The 20,385-nt window shown below is 36.5% G+C and overlaps 1 long non-coding RNA gene across 1 annotated transcript; it reads right to left on the reverse strand.

Annotated features, from left to right (window-relative positions):
* Positions 1 to 2,046: 2,046 nt before the first annotated feature.
* Positions 2,047 to 20,029, reverse strand: LOC133639289 (uncharacterized). The gene is made up of 5 exons (XR_009823762.1): positions 19,749 to 20,029; positions 19,634 to 19,673; positions 11,600 to 11,682; positions 7,827 to 8,054; positions 2,047 to 3,529 (listed from the first exon to the last, which is right to left on the reverse strand). It is a non-coding gene; the product is annotated as an uncharacterized LOC133639289 (long non-coding RNA).
* Positions 20,030 to 20,385: the final 356 nt, after the last annotated feature.

Below are 20,385 nucleotides of genomic sequence, written 5' to 3' on the forward strand. Positions count from 1 at the left end.
TTGTCCAGCTGGGATCGGCTCCAGCCACCACGCGACACTGAGAGGGACAAGCGGTAGAAAATGGACAGGTGGGATAACAATGCTCATTGTTTCACCATCATTAGAATATTGTGGTGATCTTGAGCCAACAAGAGATTGGTCTACGGCTTGGTTGGAAGGGAAATGACTAGGGCTGCGAATCTTTGGGTGTCCCACGATTCGATTCAATATCGATTCTTGGGGTCACGATTCGATTCAAAATCGATTTTTTTTTTCCAATTCAACACGATTCTCGATTCAAAAACGATATTTTCCCGATTCAAAAGGATTCTCTATTCATTCAATACATAGATTTCAGCAGGATCTACCCCAGTCTGCTGACATGCAAGCAGAGTAGTACATTTTTGTAAAAAGCTTTTATAATTGTAAAGGACAATGTTTTATCAACTGATTGCAATAATGTACATTTGTTTGAACTATTAAATGAACCAAAAATATGACTTATTTTATCTTTGTGAAAATATTGGACACAGTGTGTTGTCAAGCTTATGAGATGCGATGCAAGTGTAAGCCACTGTGACACTATTGTTCTTTTTTATTTTATTTTATAAATGTCTGATGATAAAGTCAATGAGGGATTTTTAATCACTGCTATGTTGAAATTGTAACTAATATTGATACTGTTGTTGATAATATTCATTTTTGTTACACTAAAAATTTTGTCTGCGCTGCTGACCCGTCTCCGCTCGGGACGGTTTCCTGCTGGCCCCACTATGGACTGGACTTGCGCTGATGTGTTGGATCCACTGTGGACTGGACTTTCACAATATTATGTCAGACCCACTCGACATCCATTGCTTTCGGTCTCCCCTAGAGGGAGGGGGTTGCCCACATATGCGGTCCTCTCCAAGGTTTCTCATAGTCATTCACACCGACGTCCCACTGGGGTGAGTTTTTCCTTGCCCGTATGTGGGCTCTGTACCGAGGATGTCGTTGTGGCTTGTGCAGCCCTTTGAGACACTTGTGATTTAGGGCTATATAAATAAACATTGATTGATTGATTGATTGACTTTTGGTTTGTTCTGTGTCATGTTTGTGTCTCCTCTCAATTGCTCTGTTTATTGCAGTTCTGAGTGTTGCTGGGTCAGGTTTGGTTTTGGAATTGGATTGCATTGTTATGGTATTGCTGTGTATTGTTTTGTTGGATTGATTAATTTAAAAAATAAAATAAAATAAAATAAAAAAAATTAAAATCATTCTTTACTTTTTATCTTATTAGTTAGGCAAGATTTTATTTGGTTCTATTTATTTATTTTATAATATTTTGTATCCTTATACTTTTTACTTGTATTTTATCCATATTCCAACTCATGTTTTATTATTTTTACCTTTCAGCGTTCCTCAGAGGGAGTGTGAGAATGAGATATTTTTAAGTGTTCTTTCTTAATCCATAGTGATGTTTAAAGCAGCTTGTCTTTTCCCATGTAGTGTGTCTTCTCGTGACCTCTTTACTTTTATCTTATGTCCGCTAGTAAACTCTTTGTTTTGTCTTAAGGGCTCCTGTTTGTCGGCTCACAGAGCTGTTTTGGCCAGTTCCTTATCTGTTTAGAAGTAGCAGCTGTGCTCCTTTCTGGGCGGGAGGGGCTGTTTTCGCTATACATCGTTGACAATATGGCATTAAAGTAACTCTCCACATCTTGTATACTATCACTAATAAACAGCGTAAACACGTAGTCATGCTCACTCTCGTGGCAGCGGATACAAATAATTGCTATTGCGACATCCAGTGGACACATTTAGAATAGCAATTTTTTTCATTTAAAAAATTTCCGCTCATTTTTGTACTTAGCAATCTCATTTTACGGGCCGGATAAAACCCGTTTGCGGCCCTGATCCGGCCCAGCGGCCGTATGTTTGAATTGTCTGTATTGTTTAGTCTTTGTTGGTGTTCAGTGTTTGCAGACGATTGTGCAGACACTTTTATTGATCAGGATAAATATGATGATCTGAAATGTGGCCCCTGTTGCTGAACTGATAAGGATTTGGACAGCAGGTGTGTCAGGTGAGTCTTAGCTGCTTTATTGATGCCTGAACAATCTCCATCTCAATTCTCAGCTCCGTCTCAGGCTGCACACGCAGATAAAACATCAACAATGCAGGAAGTCATTGATCAAAGTTACCGTGTCTTCCCAAAGGAGTAAAAAAATGTATACTTGACAGTTCGCTGCTTGACTTTGAACGCGGTCTTTTTTTCTCTGCAGACATGTTCTCAAATAAATTGGAAAAACAACACAAGAAAAAGGAGAAAGTAGAAGAACAGTATAAAAAAAATAAAAAAAAGTATAAAAAGGAGGGTCTGTGTGTTCCATTCATTCCATTTTTCAAATAAAACCAAAAAAATTGAAAATAAAAGCCTTACAAACATGTTTTTTCCCCCAATATTTGTTTACAAACCCAACATTTAGAAAATGGATAAGGAAATATTCTTCAAATTTCCAAGACTACCTCAGGCCAATTTGAGTGTTACCAATCAGTTGCACCATATAATTAGTGAATTTAGAATCACTGAGTGACAAATGTTAAATATTTGAAAAAAGGAAATTAAAACCACTCTGAACCGGGCCGGTAAAAGATGTTTATTTGCATATCTTTATAAGGAAATGGCAGCGCAATTTCTAATATTGCAATTATCATAAACATATTTAAAAAATGTATATTTTCATACCACTGACATGTTTGGCTAGGTTAAAATAAAGACATTAACTTTATTTAAAACTCCATCAGTCCTGTCTTCGTCTGTTTGTTTACCTGCAAGCCCAAGTCTACGGATTTCTACTTCCAGGTAAATTTGATGCCTCAAATTTGCAAAAACGAGTTTAAATGCCCTCTATCCGTTATGTCCGTTTTCCAATTGTGTACAAAATTGGAAAAATAAACTGTATATTAAAAAAAATGACTTGTTTTCTTAGCGTTAGTTTTATATTGACAAAACGAACGAACGAAAGGTACACGGACCAAGAAGAGAATGGAAAAACAAGAGTGGAAAAAGTAGTTGTGTACTTCATGGCCATCCGTTTTGTTTTAAAATAGAAAAATTATCAATTATTTTTTCCCCATTTTTGTTTTATAATGAAAAATTCAAACAGATTGTTATGCGTTTTCTGTCATCGATTTTCATCGATGTTTGAAAATCAAAATTGGGAATTAAAACAATGGAAAAACTGTTTTCTCGATTTCCGGTTCACAGTTTGGACCCATGTGATCTCCCAGGGAGAGCAAACATGGGAAAAATATCAAAAAAATACCCCCGGGATGACGCACAGGTGACCCGACACATATTTCGTAGGAAGGCGGGTAAAAAGACTGAGCACAAAAACAAAGTATCCGAAGAAACAGCAAAGAGAAAATACTTGCTCGAGACTTGGCAGGAAGAAGGTTGGCGTGGTCGGGATTCATGGAGGGAATGAAGGAAAGAACCAGCAAGGGACAGGTGTGTGCAATCACTAGAAGTGCGTTCAAGCCTTCCCGCCTTCCTGGGCTGCCATGACAACTGGGGAGAGACAGAGAGACCAGAACAGGAGCAGGGTGGCCAGGAAAAGCACACATGAGAAAAACAGAAATGTAACAGCAAAGAGATGACTTTTAATGAGTTTGAAGATTGAAAGACCCAGTTTGGAACAAGATGGGGGTTATTAGAAATGAATGCTACGTTACGCTGGCCGAGAGATCTCAGCGGGGCAAGTGTGGTGCAAGAAAAAATGTCTATCATAAAAAATGAACCACTACGGAAACAATTGTTCGACCCTACAATTGATGCTGCCATTGCCGATGGACAGGCTGTGTGACTTTTCAGTGTGTGGTGTTTGGACTGTTGTGCTATTGGTTTATGCAGATGAACTACAGTGGATACTACAAACCCCAAAACCAGTGAAGTTGGCGCGTTGTGTAATTCGTAAATAAAAACAGAATACAATGATTTTTGGGATATCCTTTTCAACTTGAATTCAATTTGAATTTAATTAATGGAAAACCCCTTGAGATGCAGCATCTCGTTTTCAAGGGGGGCCAAAGACATTTCAAATGAACACAACACAGTACAACACAGGACAAGTTACACAACAAACAATTACAGACAATCATTAAAGACTATTTTTGCTCAGATACCTCTCAGCTCACACAACTCTCTCAGAATGTACAATATTTAGTAAATAAAATAAATGTACAAACCCTGTTTCCATATGAGTTGGGAAATTGTGTTAGATGTAAATATAAACGGAATACAATGATTTGCAAATCCTTTTCAACCCATATTCAGTTGAATGCACTACAAAGACAACATATTTGATGTTCAAACTCATAAACTTTTTTTTTTTTTTGCAAATAATAATTAACTTAGAATTTCATGGCTGCAACACGTGCCAAAGTAGTTAAGGAAGGGCATGTTCACCACTGTGTTACATGGCCTTTCCTTTTAACAACACTCAGTAAACATTTGGGAACTGAGGAGACACATTTTTTAAGCTTCTCAGGTGGAATTGTTTCCCATTCTTGCTTGATGTACAGCTTAAGTTGTTCAACAGTCCGGGGGTCTCCGTTGTGGTATTTTAGGCTTCATAATGCGCCACACATTTTCAATGGGAGACAGGTTTGGACTACAGGCAGGCCAGTCTAGTACCCGCACTCTTTTACTATGAAGCCACGTTGATGTAACATGTGGCTTGGCATTGTCTTGCTGAAATAAGCAGGGGCGTCCATGGTAACGTTGCTTGGATGGCAACATATGTTGCTCCAAAATCTGTATGTACCTTTCAGCATTAATGGCGCCTTCACAGATGTGTAAGTTATCCATGCCTTGGGCACTAATACACCCCCATACCATCACAGATGCTGGCTTTTGAACTTTGCGCCTAGAACAATCCGGATGGTTCTTTTGCTCTTTGGTCCGGAGGACACGACGTCCACAGTTTCCAAAAACAATTTGAAATGTGGACTCGTCAGACCACAGAACACTTTTCCACTTTGTATCAGTCCATCTTAGATGAGCTCAGGCCCAGCGAAGCAGACGGCGTTTCTGGGTGTTGTTGATAAACGGTTTTCGCCTTACATAGGAGAGTTTTAACTTGCACTTACAGATGTAGCGACCAACCGTAGTTACTGACAGTGGGTTTCTGAAGTGTTGCTGAGCCCATGTAGTGATATCCTTTACACACTGATGTCGCTTGTTGATGCAGTACAGCCTGAGGGATCGAAGGTCACGGGCTTAGCTGCTTACGTGCAGTGATTTCTCCAGATTCTCTGAACCCTTTGATGATATTACGGAGCGTAGATGGTGAAATCCCTAAACTCCTTGCAATAGCTAGTTGAGTAAGGTTTTTCTTAAACTGTTCAACAATTTGCTCACGCATTTGTTAACAACGTGGTGACCCTCGCCCCATCCTTGCTTGTGAATGACTGAGCATTTCATGGAATCTACTTTTATACCAAATCATGGCACCCACCTGTTCCCAATTTGCCTGTTCACCTGTGGGATGTTCCAAATAAGTGTTTGATGAGCATTCCTCAACTTTATCAGTATTTATTGCCACCTTTCCCAACTTCTTTGTCACGTGTTGCTGGCATCAAATTCTAAAGTTAATGATTATTTGAAAAAAAAAAAAAGTATCAGTTTGAACATCAAATATGTTGTCTTTGTAGCATATTCAACTGAATATGGGTTGAAAATGATTTGCAAATCATTGTATTCCGTTTATATTTACATCCAACACAATTTCCCAACTCATATGGAAACGGGGTTTGGACATCTACACAGGGTGTTACACAAAACATTAAGAGGTTTAAGGTGTATATCATAGGTATTAAAATAAACAACGTCCGCATAGTCAATAATTGGTCAAATAAGTTGAGAGATGATTTCCCTTCTGACTTGAAATGTAAAACAGTTTGATGATCTGTATAGTGGCATTAGGCAGGAGTATGTTCTCTTAATGATAAAGTCAATATGTAATTTCAAGTTAAGTTCACAGTCAAGCCAGACTCCTAGGTAGGGATGATGCTCGAAACCGGTTTTCCCTGTTGTTCGATAAGAAAAGAACGGAGTCCTCAGACTCGAATCCCTTTTTGAGAACCGGTACCCGATATCGAGACCACTATAGTAAAGAGAAGAGTTGGTTCTTTATTCGAATCCCTGAGAACGAATCCCTTCCCACAGGAATTGCCCTGTGGGACGCAATGTTATGCCCATTTGATTGTACTCTTACTGACACCTTGTGGCGATATGAAAATACTACTCGTCATTAGTTTGGGCACTTCCGGGTTGGCGGGTCAGTTCAGTTCATGAGACAATTGAGAAGTAGACAAGTTGTGTTAGCTCCTACAAGCCTTGGAAAAGATAAATCTGTAAGTAAACCGTTTAACTTGTTTATTTAACTCAATATTAAGGTGGACTGGTTTCAATTTGATAGTAAGATGTCTATTGAAAAACGATTTTTGTGCACTGTTTCAATGGATGTTTCGAGGACTTAAAATGGCTGCCAGTCGTATATTTCCATCATCGAAATAGTTTCAACACTCAGAAGTATTTGTTTGATGATAGTACTGTATATTTGTGTGAAGCTAATATTTACATATTGTGTATTACATTTCAATATGTTAATTGAATCACATAGCTTATACATTTGTCATTCTGTGTATTTCAGTTTTAAAAAAAACCTAAATAACAGTCCAGTGCAAGACAAAAGTAAAGATAGGAGAAGACAAAGCAAGATCAACAACAATAAAGAGCCTAAATGGATTAATCTGCTTTGGAACTTTATTAGACGTCTTGGATTGTTTGTTAGCTGTCTGCCAAGCTGTATAACCTCAACACATATAGTGAGGGCAGAACAGGCGATATGCAATTATTGCCAGGCTTAGCTCTCATGTAAGGGAAGAAGAATTGTTGATTGATGACTGTGGTGTTCTTAGTGTCATAGTGTGTGTAGTTAGTATGTTCCAATAGCAGCAGAAGTGCACTTTTTGGAGAGCTGTATTATTTTCAGTTTTGTGCCCAAGGGACAGATTTTATTTAACACTATATTATTATTTATACACCTATAGTGATCACAGAGACAGGTTGTTTTTGTGTTACTGTATATATTTGTTTTTCTGAAAAATCCCACTTAATATACTTTGGGTAACAACAGTCAATATTTATGTTTTTTAATTTTTTTAGGGGGGTAACAGTCAATATTTATTTATTTATTTTATTTTTCTTATAAAATAAAAGTGAGCTTTTGCTAAACCAAATTTTTCCATATACAGCAACCTATCTGCAATCGATAAGGAATCGGTTCGATAAGAGGATTCGATAATGGGCTCGAACTCGATAATTTCCTATCAAACATCATCCCTAGGTAATACACCAACTTATATTCTGGTCTTCATGAAAGAAAGGGATTTTAATGTTAAACATGCTTGTATTATCATTAAACACCTTTAACTTAACAAAAATGTCTCTTTCATAAATAAATATAAATGAATGAGGTAGATCCCCTCCACTTGGTCAATTGAAAAGTAGCTCGCCTGCAGAAAAAGTGTGGCCACCCCTGCTTCACAACCTGCTTTAAATGTAGATAGTGGGTTTCACTATACAAAGCGCTTTGATTTTCTCGAGAAAAAAGCGTTATCTAAATAGAAATCACTTCTTCTGTGTGAGGTGAAAATGCAAATGAAATAGTCACACGATTAAATCTTCCGTGTCCTATTGAAAGTAGGACCCTGCCTAAGTGCTTTAAAGTAGATAAAACTATCCCGGGATTACATTTTAGCAGCAAGGATCAACAATATATGAACGTGTGGCATGATTTCACCTGCCATAAGTTCCATGTGAAGATGCACTTTCTGTAGACAATGAAGATGAAGAAGCAGATGACGAGACTCAGTCAGTGGGTGAAGGTCCTCGGATTATTGATTACTGACTTTGCTTCAGCTCTCCATGGACCTCCTAGTGCATACGACTGGAAAGATTGAAGGTGGAAAAACGCCCCGTTGAATTCGGAAAAAAATGGCTGTGCTTGCATCCTCTGTAACGTACTGGCCTGTTTCATCAGACAGAATGAAAAATGCAATTTACTTAAAGTAACACGAACAGGAATCTTTCACAAATCCAAGCCAATGCAATATGAAGGTTTCATACACATACATGACCACGACTTAAACAGGTTGAAAAACCTATTCGGGTGTTACCATTTAGTGGTCAATTGTACGGAATATGTACTGTACTGTGCAATCTACTAATAAAAGCTTCAATCAATCAATCAATCACACATTTTCAAGGTCAAATTGAAGAAATTTAAGGGCTCATTTTCAACTTATTGCTGTACTGTACTTACATCGCATATTTACAAGCCATGGTCACATCAGTCACGTCAGACTAGCCCCATAAAAATTAAATGTAAAATATTGACTTTATTTATTTTTTCTTCTCGAGGTGGCAACTTGTCCAGGGCGTACCCCGCCTTCCGCCCAAATGCAGCTGGTTAGGCTCCAGCACCCCCCGCGACCCCGAAAGGGACAAGCGGTACAAAATGGATGGGTGGATGGACTTTTTTCTTCAAATTTGTATGACTTTTACACCCAAACCTTGCGACTTTTTCCCACAAACTTATGACTTTTCCAAAGTACTGCGTGAGTATTTTTTCATTTCTTAAAGTTACTAAAATACAGTTCAACCTCAAGTAATAGCCCAGACATAGAAGTTCAATTGTTGTGACTCAGCTAGCAGAGGAGCTAACGAACAGGCTAACATTATGTTACCTAAAAATGCTGCATATTTTCTCCAGTCACAGCTGCACGTGAATACTATTGTGTCACTTTCCATGTCTCTGGAAAACCCAAAAAATTGAAGGGAAATTTTGCCTGTGACAAAACGCCTTTTGACAACACCTGTTCTTCTTCTTCTGTTGTTGTTCTGGGTCGCTCATTGACAAGTATAATGAAAAGAGACATTTTGCATGCGCAATAGTTTCGAATTCCAAACACATTAATGAAATCGAAGAAAGGATTGTGATTCGTTTTCCATTTTAAAAGTAGAAAAACAAGAAAGTGGAAGAACAAGGAAAAATAAAACAAGAAAGGTAGGAATACAAGTGGGAAAAAAAACAAGAAAGTTGTAAAACAGAAAGTACAAAAAACACAGGGTAGAAAACAGAGAAAAGGAAAACTAGAAAATGAAAAACAAGAAAAAAAAGTTGAGAACAAGAAAAAAAAAATCAGAAAAAAGAGAAAACAAGAACACGAGAAAATATAAAAATGAGGAAGTGGAAGAATGAAAAACGAGAGGAGAAAAACAAGAAGGGTCCGTACCTTCCGTTCATTCTATTTCCAATTCTGAAGCACAAATCAGAAAACCAAATTGTGTTTTGTCGTGCAGCTGAGGCAAGTCTTGTTCATTTATTGTGGGAATGACAGAGAATAAAAGAGTTATGGTTGAAAACAACAAAAGAAGCAATCACATTCCTTAATATAAACATCCCAATGACACTGCAAACTTGTATTCTTGGGGATCTCCATCAATTTAGTAACATGTCATCAAAGAGTAAAAATGCATTTCTTTCAATATGCATAATAACAAAAAGGGTCATTTTAAAAAAATGGATAGATGTTGATAGTCCAACACATACTGACTGGTATACACAAGCTAGGGAGATGATATCAGTAGAAAAAACTGCATTTAGTTTAGATAATAATGAGTCATATATTGGAATATTGGATCCATTATTTAAATTTGTATTAACTATTAAATGAACCAAAAATATGACTTATTTTATCTTTGTGGAAAATATTGGACACAATGTGTTGTCAAGCTTGAGATGCGATGCAAGCCACTGTGACACTATTGTTCATTTTTTTATTTGTTTTAAAAAATGTTTTATTAATGTCTGTAATGATAATGTCAATGAGGGATTTTTAATCACTATGTTGAAATTGTTACTAATATTGAGACTGTTGTTGACAATATTCATTTTTGTTTCACTACTTTTAGATTGTTCTGTGTCATGTTTGTGTCTCCTCTCAATTGCTCTGTTTATTGCAGTTCTGAGTGTTGCTGGGTCGGGTTTGGTTTTGGAATTGGATTGCATCGTTATGGTATTGCTGTGTATTGTTTTGTTTGATTAATACATTCTAAAAAATTTAAAAATTAAAAATAAAAATTAAGGTCGTTTTTCAATTTTTATTATATATGGCAGATTTTAAAACAAACAAAAAAGGGTTGATTTTCATTCAAATATTGTCATAAAATTATATTTTGTGCTGTTTTCCTTTTATGAATTTGTATTTTTCCAGACAAACACAAAAATCCAATTTATGTTCATCCAAAATTGCGTGTTTTTCTGTGTGATGACAAATTGAACCGGAAGCAGTATTTTAGCTTTTACTTCGCGTTTAGCATGTTTTTAGCATAACGCTAACATCTTTGTTCAGCAGAAGTCCTATTGTCGTTTTAAAAAAAGTCTCATTAAGTAGTTTGTTTCAGAAATAAAAATAGAAAAAATGGCCCAAATTTTGTTTTTTGATCTGCATTTGAGAATTGGAAAGTGAATGAACGGAGGTACACAGACCTAATTGAATTGCGTCTTTTCATAATAAAATAAACATTTTTTTTAAAAACTATTTTAAATCAATTAAAAATTACATGGAATGGAATTTTGGGCATTTAATTACACTTAAACAGAAAATGTGTGTTTTTTTGTTTGTTTTTTTACAATGTTTTAGTAAAAAACTAAGAAATATGTATTTTTTTATTGTAAATTATTATATTATGTTTTAAAAAATTGTAAAAAAAATTACAAAAAAATTAAAAAATGAACAGACCGAATTGAATTGTGTCTTTTGATAACAAAATTTAAAAAAATTTTTAAACTATTTTAAATCAATTAAAAATGACATGGAATGGGATTTTGGGCATTTAATTACACTTAAACTTTTTTTTTTTTTTTTTACAATGTCGTTTTAGTAAAAAACAAAAACAAAAATATTTTTTTACTGTAAATTATAATATTGTTATGTTTTAAAAATTTGTAAAAAATATTTAAAAAATTGTTTTAAAATGTGTTCCAGGTCCGTGTTCATTTGATTTTGAATTCTCAAATACAAATCAAAAAACTCATTTTGGGCCATTTTTACTATTTTTATTTCTGAAACAAAATTATTCAATGAAACTTTTTTTAAATGACAACTGCTGAACGAAGGTATTAGCGTTATGCTAAAAACAATGTAAATGTGAAGGAAAAGCTAAAATACTGCTTCCGGTTCAATTTGACATCACACAGATAAACACGCATTTTTGCATTTTGGATGAACATTTTTTTTGATTTTTGTGTTTATCTGGAAAAATAAAAATCCATAAAAGGAAAACAGCACAATATCAAATTTTATGGCTATATTTTCATGAAAATCAACCCTTTTTTGTTTATTTTAAAATCTGCCATATATAATAAAAATCGAAAAACGGCCTTAATTTGCGTTTCAGAATTGGAACTAGAATGAACGGAAGGTACACAGACCGAGAAAGTAGAAAAACAAGAAAGTAGAAAAGTGGTAGCAAAAGGTCAAAACATGACGAAAGAAAAAAAGTCATAACCTGCAGACACATGAAGATGAAAGTGAAACGTTTGCGTCATTTCAGGATCGTCAGCTGGTTGGAAGTGTGGTGATAAGACAAAGCTGCAGGGGAGAAATGGATTATGATAAATATTCCACAAAAACACACTCAGGCTAAACTTTCACACACGGATTAAATATCAACACAATTAAGACAATCAGCTGTGTCGTCAACATGCACTCTCACAAGTGTCATCATTTCACACACACACGCACGCACACACACACTTAAAAGTAGTTTTGAGAGTGTCTTCATCTTCCATCACTTTCTTGGACAGCAAACATGTAAATATTGATATTATCAATACAAGTGGCAAGAAATATTGAAATATTGAATGAAGCAAAATACATTCTGAATCAAATATGAGATACTCCGTAGTACATTGTTGAAGTATTCTGTAGAAATATGGGAAAAAATTATAAAAGTACACTTTATTCGATAACACTACTTCAAAAAGGTTCGAAGCTGGATAGAACAAACACAATCCTTTTTTTAATCAAATGTAAAATAATGAAATTCATAAATCTTGTACATTTTTAAATGGTACAGATTAAGTATAAAGTAAGCAGTAATAATGTAATATACATTCATTCTGATTAATAAGAAGAAAAATACAATTTTCGGAACAAACTGAATCTAAAAGTAGAAAAAACCTTCTATAGACAACAATAAAATCATTTAGTATTTATATTTACATTGTATATGGAATCAAGTTCATAAGCCATTCTAAGGAACGGTATAAGCATATGGTGTTTTCAAATTACAACAAAGAAGGTGTTGAAGCACATTGTTTGATATCAGATATTAAATGTGGGATACAAATACAATCACATGAGCTTTGCCTCTTCCAACTCTGTTTGTTTCTGTTTTGGGCGTAGGCTTGGCCCCAGCTCTAAGTCTGGCACGACTGATCCCAGCTCCCTAATCAACTCACCTGCCTGCCATCAACTCATCACCTGCAGCCTATATACATATGTTTGGACTTCATTCTGCTCGATCATCAGATCATTCACAGTTGTACACGCGGTAACGCTTCTAGCCAGTTTTTCCTAGAATTGTAGCATTTTTTATGATCTTGCTGATCTGCTGTTTTTGTGTTTTTTACTCCTCAACCTACCCCCGTTTTCCTCTGCATTCAGTACTCTACCTACAGTGTGTGCCTGCCTCAGCCTGCTAGCCTTAGCCTGCTAGCCTTAGCCTGCTCTCCTGGACCACAAAAGCCAAGAACTACAAGCTCACTCCTTTCCCTCTTGGTTTTTCAATAAAAAAACTCTTGGACTTTGATTCTGCCGGTCGTCTCTGCATTTGAGTCCACCAGTTATACCAATCGTGACAACCTTGAGATAAACACTGACAGCTATTTACAGCTGAAATGAACCATAAACACTCAACCTGACCTTCATGAATTAATCATTTTGACTTTCTGACTGTTGGACGCTGACTTTTTATGTAAAATCCAGTACACTTTGTTTATAAATCATATCGTTTTTGCATACTACTGCTTTGTATTTCATTTACTTAAACTTTAGTAAAAAAAAATATGACCTAATATTGTCTATTTACATGGTATTTGTGTAGAAATATACGGTGGAAACTCGATTTCCAAACTACTACTACTGTATTTTGTTAAATTAAAGTACCAATGATTGTCACACACACACTAGGTGTGGTGAAATGTGTCCTCTGCATTTGACCCATCCCCTTGTTCACCCCCTGGGATGTGAGGGGAGCAGTGGGCAGCAGCGGTGGCCGCGCCCGGGAATAATTTTTGGTGATTTAACCCCCAATTCCAACCCTTGATGCCGAGTGCCAAGCAGGGAAGTAATGGGTTCCATTTTTGTAGTCTTTGGTATGACTCGGCCGAGGTTTGAACTCACAACCTACCGATCTCAGGGCGGACACTCTAACCCAGACCTGGGCATTCTACGGCCCGCGGGCCACATCCGGCCCTTTGTGCGTCCCTGTCCGGCCCGCGTGAGGCCCATCATAAATTACAAAATACATTTTAAAAAGTATCTATTTCGAGTGTGCAATACAACCGTGCTGCTTTTGTTTTGAAAAGCATTATTTGTATTACTTCCGTGTGGACTATTGTGCGCGATTGTGAGTGAATGTGAACAGCGGCAATCACAAATTACAAAATGAATTTAAAAAAACATCTATGTCGTGCGTGCAATACAACTGTGCTGCTTTTATTTTGAAAAGTGTTATTTATGGGCATATGTCTGTGTGTAACCTGTGAGTGAAGGTGCACAGCAACAAGTGATGAGACGCTAAAAAGAGAAAAGTTGATGACAAATGGCGTGTTTTCAACAAGACATGGACTGCCAAGTATTTATTTACATAAATTAAAGGTAAAGCTGTGTGCTTAATTTGTGGTACACAGGTTCCTGTGTTTAAAGAATATAATTTGAATCGCCACTACACGACGAAGCACGAGGAAAAATACCGGAATATGTCTGATGAAGCGCCCGCAAGGGAGGCTGATGCGTTGATGGTAAAACTGCAAACCCAACAAGGACTTTTTGCCAAAATTCACACCCCCAGAGATGCAGCTGTCAGGACAAGTTTCGTCATTTCTCACAAAATTGCCAGAAAAAGTAAGGCGTTTTCTGACGGAGAGTTTATTAAGGAGTGCTTATTGGACTCTGTTGCGCTGATATGCCCGGAGAAGAGGGGCGCATTTGAGAACGTGTCACTCTCCCGACGCACTGTAACGAGGCGGGTTGAGACCATCGCTGGAAACTTGGAGCTTCAGCTGAAGAACAGAACGGACGACTTTGACTGTTTTTCGCTGGCTTTGGATGAGAGCTGCGATGTACGTGACACCGCCCAGCTGCTCATCTTTTTACGTGGGATAACTGCAGACTTTCAAATCACAGAGGAGCTGGCAGCCATGCAGTCAATTAAAGAGACAACCACAGGTAATGACTTGTTCACATAGGTAAATGCATGTTTGGACATGTTAGGGCTGAAATGGGACAAGCTGGCAGGTGTGACAACAGATGGTTGTCCAAATCTGACCGGGAAAAATGTTGGACTTTTAAAGAGGATGCAGGATAAAGTGACCGAAATTGACATTTTTGCATTGTATTATACATCAGGAAGTGTTGTGTAAGACAGTGTTAAAAATAAAACCATCAAAAGAAACCTGCTTTTGTATAAAGTTAAGTTAGGTTAAATGAAATTATTATTATTTATCTTACAGTTTAAAAAAAATAATTTGAGCAAAATTTAATTGAAATATTGTTGGTGTGGCCCTCCAGCAGTGCTCGGGTTGCTCATGCGGCCCCCGGTAAAAATGAATTGCCCACCCCTGGTCTACATGTATGACAAACACTTATATTTTTGGTTATTGTAACGATATGTGTTTGAAATTATTTAAGCCTTTATCGTGTCCCAAAAATTTGAGTCGGCCATTTCTTTGGCATTAATGAGATTGCAAAGAACTGTTGTTGATCCAATTTTGATGTGCTGAGTCTGACACCTGTGAAGTAGAACATGGATGTGAAGATGTTAAAGATAATCTAGAGCAGGGGTGTCAAACTCATTTTAGATCGGGGGCCAAATGGAGAAAAATCTACTCCCAAATGGGCCGGACTTGTAAAATCACGGCACGATAACTTAAAAATAAAGACAACTTCAGATTGTTTTCTTAGTTTAAAAATAGAACAAGCACATTCTGAAAATGTACAAATCATAATCATTGGGTTTTTTTTACACTTACATGTTGCGGTTAAAAGTATTGTATCTTTATTAATCATTATTTATACTGTCTGAATAAATTATGTGATTATGTTCATCAGTCAACTCATTGGTGTTAATTTTCAATCTGTCAAGATAAAAAAATGATATCAAAATCAAATTACAGGATGTTATTTATGTAGTTTGCTCATTTTCCTCAACTTTTGCACTGGATTTTTTTTTTTTTTTTTACATGTGTAGCATAATCTACATAGATACAAATATTTCCTATTGCGACATCTAGTGGACACATTTAGAACAGCAGTTTCTTTAAAAATAGTAGTTTTAAAAATTTCGGCACATTTTTATACTTAGCAAACGCATCTCGCGGCCCGAATAATACCTGTTTGCAGGCCTGATACGGCCCGCGGGCCTTACGTTTACACCCCTGATCTAGGGTGAAGTAGAACACTGTAATGAAGATAGTAAAGGTGCGACTAAAATGGAGTAGAACATAAAGATGGTAAAGGTGCGACAACAATGAAGTAGACCATGGCTGTCAAGATGGTGAAGACCAGCTTGGATGTAGTAGAACATGGATGTGAAGATTATACAGGTGTTACTAGGATGTAGTAGAACATGGATGTGAAGATTGTAAAGGTGTTACTAGAATGTAGTAGAACATGGATGTGAAGATTATACAGGTGTTACTAGGATGTAGTATAACATGGATGTGAAGATTGTAAAGGTGTTACTAGAATGTAATAGAACATGGATGTGAAGATTATACAGGCATTGCTAGGATGTAGTAGAAAAATGGATGTGAAGATTGTAAAGGTGTTACTAGGATGTAGTATAACATGAATGTGAAGATGGTAAAGGTGTTACTAGGATGTAGTATAACGTGGATGTGAAGATTATAAACATGTTACTAGGATGAAGTATAACATGGATGTGAAGAGTGTAAAGGTGTTACTAGGATGTAGTATAACATGGATGTGAAGATGGTAAAGGTGTTACTAGGATGTAGTATAACGTGGATGTGAAGATTATAAACATGTTACTAGGATGAAGTATAACATGGATGTAAAGATAGTAAAGGTGTAACTTGAATAAAGTAGAACATGGATGGACTGCTGAAGATAGCAAAGGTGTGTCTGTGTGACCCCTGCAGGGAGCAGGCGCAGTGTACGTGTTTATCAGTGGGGGACCAGGAGGAACTGTCGGTGTAGATAACCCAAAAACTCCGTCCTCTCGCTGGGTGCAGGATCCGACTTGACGGCCTCCCTGGGCTCTGTCGTATTTCTGCATTACGTACGTCGTCTCCGCTATGCCTGTTTTCCATTTGTATGTCTCATCTTACCCACTTTCCTAGTGAGAGGCTTGGACTTAAAAAAGCAGGTGTTTACAAAAAAATAAACAAAATAAAATAAAAACTAATTAAACAGTATTTGGTGCACAATACGTGTTGTATGTATTCATTATAATTGATGTGGATGTAAGCTACCCCTGATGTAGATAAACATTTGAAATTACAATGAATGTTTTTCAATTAAAATCACCATTTTTAATTACATTTTAATCACGCAAGTTACCTTTCAGTAGCAATCAAACTGCTTTGATGATTTTTCAAGGTCTGATCCCAGCTGACAGCATTCTCTTGTTTCTATGTTCTGACTTTCTATGTGTAATACTTTGTGGCAGCAAACATATGCTCAACTAATTACCCTTTGTGTGTGTGTGTGTGTGTGTGTGTTCTGGCAACGGTTACTTAATGGGGACATTGCTCTAATTACACAGTCACCTTTAGGGGACCTCTGATGGTATGGGGACAAAAAAACAGGTCCCCTAAAGGGAAACCTTTTTAAATGATAGTCAGATCTATTCTGAAGATGCCTAAGTGATTTTTAAGCTTTGGCCCATAAAACATGTTTACTGGTTAGTTTGAGTGTGAGACATTTGCACTTTGAGCACTTGAACTTTTTATTTATTTTTAATTTTTAAATGGTCCTCCGTAGTCAAGTAGAAATGTGTGTGAATTATGCAAAATTATTTCAAATTTGGTCCCCATGAACCATATTAACTATTTTTCCCCAGGGACCCAAGTAAGAATGATCAGCACATTACTTCATCAATCCAGAGATTTAAAGACGTGTATGAGCTAACTAGGCAGTGGCCATTATACCAAAAAAATTGTATGCCTCCACAACCTGTAGAAAGGGTGGTCCCCACAAGTCATGATCAAAAACTTGGTCCCCATTCCAAATAATAACCAGTATGTGTGTGAGTGTGTGTGTGTGTGTGTGTCAGGGTACTGCTCTCCTCCACCATGGCAGCCCTCGTGCACGCATACAGAATCAGAATAGTTTTTATTGCCATTGAAAAGGACAGGTTGGACTTTATTCATCCCACGATGGCGACATTACGGCTCAGGTTTAGCACAACAATTATGTGAGACACACGCGGATGAAGACTAATCATACTTTCCTAAAGATGTGACACACAAATACACACTGAGGATATTTACCATGAAATACTTCCTTCCTGCATGATGTGTGGGTGTAGATGACAAATCTCTTTAAAGTGCTAACCACATTAGAGAGACGCTGCCCCCTAGTGGTAATAATGTGTAGGAAGCTGTAAAAGAGTCATGGCGGAATAGCTTCTTTTTTTGTTTACCTTTTTGTTGTGTGAATGCTCCAAAGCATTTTTCATCCGATTCAAATCGTTCCAATTTCAAACTGTTCAGCCTATTCGGGAATCGCGGGCTTTCCCTTGACAAATTCCAAAAATTCCCAGGTTTCCCAGAATTCCAGGTTTTCCGGGACATTTTTCCCATTCAAAATGAATTGGCCCTTTTTCAAACTTCCACCATTTCCACATTTTTCAACCGATTAAAACCATTCCACCATCAACACATTCCACCATTCTGGAAATTTAAACTTCCTTTTTTCACAATTTAAAATAAAATCCAGGATTTTTCAGAATTCCTGGTTTTTCAAAGCCCTATTTCCACCCTTTATTCTGGCGACTACTCCTCCCACATTTTCCAACGCATTTCAACCGTTCCACTGTCAAAACATTCCTCTTAATCGGGACAAAAAACAAAGTTGTTTTATGAATTGGAAAAATTCCCGGTTTTCCCAAAATTCCAGAATACCAGTTTCTCAATTCAACATGTTACTACTTCTACATTTCTCAACAGATTTGAAAAGTTCCAACACCAACCATTTCAACTCATTCAGAACATTAACGTTTTTCACCACTTTTTAAAAAATTCCAAAATTTTTGGGAAATTCCCATTGAAATCAATGGGAAATTCTTCAAAGTTCCCCAACCCCCACATTTTCCCTCTGATTCAAACCATTCCACCTTCAAAATTGTCAGCCTGTTTGGGAATTGTGTGCTCTACTTTTTTAATTCCAGGATTTAAAACTTCAGCTTTGGAGCATTCACACGCAATTCCTTCAGGAATGGCCTCATCTAGTTTATTATTGTTTTGTTTTTTAAATTGTTGTTTGTTTACCTTCTTTGTTTCCTGTTTACTTTCTTCCTGTTTTGTTGTTTGTTTACCTTAACATTTTTTTTAAAAAAAAGATGTGACGGGTCTGGACTTGTGATGAGTTTGTAGACAGTGATCACACTATTCTGAAAATCACAAACTCCTTCTCTGACTCCTTGTACCGCTCTGCTTCCTCTGCATCGCAAGCAGCGAAGTCAAAGTTTAACATTAAAAAAAAAAAACACACTATCATCATATTCCTTATGTTATATTTACACAGCAAGATATTTGTCTATTAACTGACCGCTTCTATGTTAGATACCTTTCTTTGTCTATAATGTATATTTTCTACTCTTTATTTTATGCTCCCCTTTTTTTTTTTGCTGTAGCTGTTACATATACTGGAATATTGTACATGGTAATTGGGATTTGTTATATGTTGTATATATTATATAAAAATATATATCAGTATATATTATATACTGTGTATATATATAATATGTAAATATTACATATATGCTATATTTTATATTGCTACTATAGTACATTTTTAGTCTACTTTATACCTTTTGGTTTGTTTTCGCCCTCTTTCTGTGCCCTTGTGTCCTTTTCATCCTTTGCATGCATTGTGTGGAAAATTTCCCTTGTGGATCATTAAAGTTTGTCTAAGTCTTAAGTCTATCATGTTACAGCATTGACTCATTATAAGATGCAAAAAGTAAACACTGCCGACTAGCGGCCAAAATAAAGAACTGCGTGGAGAAAGAGTTAAATAAAAGCAAGACAACAGGCACATTTACAGTATCTAAAAATGAAGTAGAACTCACAAAAACTCCTTCTCTGTGACTCCTTGTACCGCCCTGCTTCCTACACATATAAAACATACTTTTTACACACATAGAAAACATACTTTTTATACACATAGAAAACATAATTTTTTACCAACAGGACGCAGGCGGCGTGGTCGTCACGTGACATGAAAGAGGACGGCTTCAAACAAACCGCGCCAACACCGTCACTCAAACACAACGCTTGTAGCGCTCAAAATTGCGGTTAAAATAACACAAACATATCTTAAGGGTACATAAAAAGTAAACAATATACGGCAAGAATTACAAAAATAAACCGTTCCTTTTTGTTAGAAAACGCAGCACGACACCAATTTGGACACTTCAGCATCGCAAGCAGGAAGTGAGGAGGAAAGGGAGGAGCTACAGAAGCTAGAGGAAACTACGGAAGCCTGACGGTATGCCATGACAGGAAGGAGTCAAATAAAATAACAATCAACACAAATAAATAACTTTTTTTAGAGTATAAATTCACACAAACACAATATTTCAATAACAAAATAAAAACATTCTGAAATATTAATAAAGTGCATTTTTACCTCTTACACAGACACATAAGTGGAAGAAGTTGTCAAACATACATCAAATTTGCAGTTTCCCCTTTTTGCAGTTTTTTTCAGATGCAATGTTCTGAAAATTACTTTTAAAAAGTAATGTATTATAGTTACCCATTACTTTACCCCCAAAAAAAGTAATTGAATTACTGACGGAATTATTATGCCCTCCAAGGT

Source organism: Entelurus aequoreus, linkage group LG22, assembly GCF_033978785.1.
Source record: "Entelurus aequoreus isolate RoL-2023_Sb linkage group LG22, RoL_Eaeq_v1.1, whole genome shotgun sequence".
Taxonomy (NCBI): domain Eukaryota; kingdom Metazoa; phylum Chordata; class Actinopteri; order Syngnathiformes; family Syngnathidae; genus Entelurus; species Entelurus aequoreus.